At 38.7% G+C, this 2,987-nt stretch overlaps 1 non-coding gene across 1 annotated transcript; it reads left to right on the forward strand.

Annotated features, from left to right (window-relative positions):
• Positions 1–913: 913 nt before the first annotated feature.
• On the forward strand, positions 914–985 carry Trnaa-cgc (transfer RNA alanine (anticodon CGC)). The gene has a single exon. It is a non-coding gene; the product is annotated as a tRNA-Ala (tRNA).
• Positions 986–2,987: the final 2,002 nt, after the last annotated feature.

A 2,987-nucleotide genomic window follows, 5' to 3' on the forward strand; every position in this document is an offset into this window, starting at 1 on the left:
AAGATCCCTCTTTGGGACGGATTTTGGAAAAGAAAAGACAACGAGTGTGCAGTGTATTGAAAGTTATAACAACTACTTAATTCGTAGCTTCGTTATGCAGTATTTATGTAGCTCACAATATCTATGGACGTCCAAGCCCAGCTATATGAAATCAACCAGGTGGTGGTGCAGTAGGAAACCCAGATGTATGCAAAAATGCGTGAAATGTTGTATCAAAATACAAAAGATATAATGGTAATACAACAGAGAAGCACTATTATATGAATGTTTTATTTTCAAGGTTAGTAATAACACCTTCTAATGAAGCAATGACGGCAAATTGTAAAAGAAAAACAATAGCACACGCGGTGTAATTGTAGGCATTTGAGCCCTTAGATTTATTTTTTATTTATTTACAATACTGCCAGTCTCTACTGAGACCATAGCAGGTGGGCACTATGTACAGGTATTGTGACTAATCATCATATTAACCAATCAGCAATACAGAAAAAAAGAGTAACATCACCTTTGCTCTTTATGCATGTGCAATTTACACCACATAATATATAAACAAAACGCGAGTAGCTATAAATGGCAGATAAACATTACAAGCTGCATACACGACTACATGCGTAATGTACAAGTACATATGCTTGTTGCATGAAATATGCTACTGACAAATTGAACATGCTAAGAGTGACTCAAACTGAGACACAAGAATAATGAGGACTAACAGACAATAATGCCAAGGAAAGTATAGGGGGTGTTATTTGTAATAATTTGGATATAAATATGAAGACGTTCACGTGCTACGTGACGCCAAAAGGCAAAAAAGAGCGCTCCACACTCGCCGCCATGGCTGCGATCGGCGCTGACTAACACTCCTAGGTTTAAATGCGCATATATACCCTATAAAGTGGACGGGGGGATGACCGCCGCCGTAGCTCAGTGGTAGAGCATCGGACGCGCTATTTGAAGGTCGCAGGTTTGGTCCCTGCCGGCGGCAAGTTATCTTTTCGTCCACTTTACTTTCTTCACATTTACATCCAAATTATTACAAATAACACCCCCTATACTTTCCTTGGCATTATTGTCTGTTAGTTTTCATTAATATTGTTGTGTCTAATAAAGAAAAACGAGCCCTTAAAAGTAATCCTCTTTCCTTCAAGCTGAGACAGTGACTCGGTGTCAGTGACGAGAGGTGCTAACATATTCAATTCACGGATGGCAACCGGAACAAAGGAATATTTAAACACATCACTGTTGCATTTGCACTGTACTAATGTGCTCGAATGTTTGTGCCTTGTAGCTCGACTTTGTGAGTAGGAAATATAATTTGAAATGTCTATTTGATAATTATTATGCAGAAGTTGATAAAGAAATTTTAAACGGGCCTGTTTCGCTCGTGCTTCTAGCGTAAGATGTCCAGAAATATCTAGAAAGTTAGTGGGCGAGTCGTCACGTTTAAATTTGTTGTAGATGAATCGTATGGCCTTCCTTTGTACTGCTTCTATTTTCTTTATGTTAGTCCGGCTATGAGGAAACCATACGGTATTTCCGTATTCGAGGATCGGCCTGACAGATGTTTTGTGAGCTAGGAGTTTTGTTGATAAGGCTGCCAGTTGAAGTGATCTGCGAAGAAAACATAATTTTTGCATGGCAGATGAAGTAATGTGATTAATATGCTCCTCCCAACCTAAGTCTGACGTTATCGTTAAACCTAGATATTTATGTTTGTGTACTCTGGTCAAAGCTGTGCCATTTATAGTGTAGCAAAAGTTTGAAGGGTCCCTTTTCCTCGTTTTCATCATACAAGCTGATTTTTTTTACATTGATTGTCATCTGTCAGTCTGAGCACCATTCGGTATAAGTATTAAGTGATTTGTTGAGCGAGTAGTGATCATGGTCATTTTTAATTTCTCTATAAATAATACAGTCATCCGCGAATTACTTTATTTTGCAGTTTCATTAATATACAGAAGATATAACAAGGGTCTGGGCACGGAACCCTGGGGCAGTCCTGATGTAACTGGTACATTATTTGACGCGGTATGTTCGAAAATAAAAAAAACTGAGACCTGTTAAACAAAAACCCACGCACCCAAGCAAAAATTTCTCCGTCTCCAATAATGTTTTCTAGTTATTAACTTGTTGTGACAAACGCAGTCAAAGGCTTTAGAAAAATCGAGTAGAGTTATGTCCGTTTGGCTATGATTGTTAATACCCAGTGCGAGATCGTGTATGACTTCGGTTAACTGCGTTATGGTCGATAAGCCCCTGCGAAAACCGTGCTGGTTAGGGGACAGGATGCCTTCGTTTAAAAAAAAAAGTGTCAAATGTTTTAAAATGATATGTTCGAGTAGTTTGCATGCCATGCTCGTTAACGATATTGGTCGGAAATTTGATTCATTGGACTTCTCTCCCGATTTGTAGATGGGAATAATTTTAGCTATTTTCTCAAATTTTTTAGCTGCAAGCGCTAGCCTATGCGTGTTAAATGGGTTATTGCCGGCTGCCTTGTTAACTTTTTGTAATCTTTTGAGTTTGCGTTTCGCGTATATTACTTCACGAGTAATCCACGGGTTATTTTTCAATCTTTTTTTTTATTTAACGGGAATAAATTTTGTTACACAGTGTGACACTATGCCTTTAAAACGCAACCAGACAGCATTTACATCAGTCAAAGAATCTGAAGCCACCGCCGCAAACCCTTGAAATTCATCAGTTAAATAGGTTTGTATGCGGGCGTCGTCAGCTTTATCGAAATTGAATATAGTTTGGGCTGCTGTTTGCACTGATATTTTGTAAGCTAGAGGTAAAATGCACATAGGAATATCGTGATCGGATATTCCTTCTATTACTTCCACCTTCACGTGTTGTAAGAGAAAGTTACCACTTAGCAAGATTAGGTGGAGTATACTCCCAGACTCACTTTGCACCCTTGTAGGGCATTCAGCAATTTGGCGAAGGTTAAAATTGAACATTATATCGAGAAGGGCTTCTGAAGC

The sequence above is a fragment of the Rhipicephalus sanguineus genome, chromosome 6 (genome assembly GCF_013339695.2).
Source record: "Rhipicephalus sanguineus isolate Rsan-2018 chromosome 6, BIME_Rsan_1.4, whole genome shotgun sequence".
NCBI classification, from domain to species: Eukaryota; Metazoa; Arthropoda; class Arachnida; order Ixodida; family Ixodidae; genus Rhipicephalus; species Rhipicephalus sanguineus.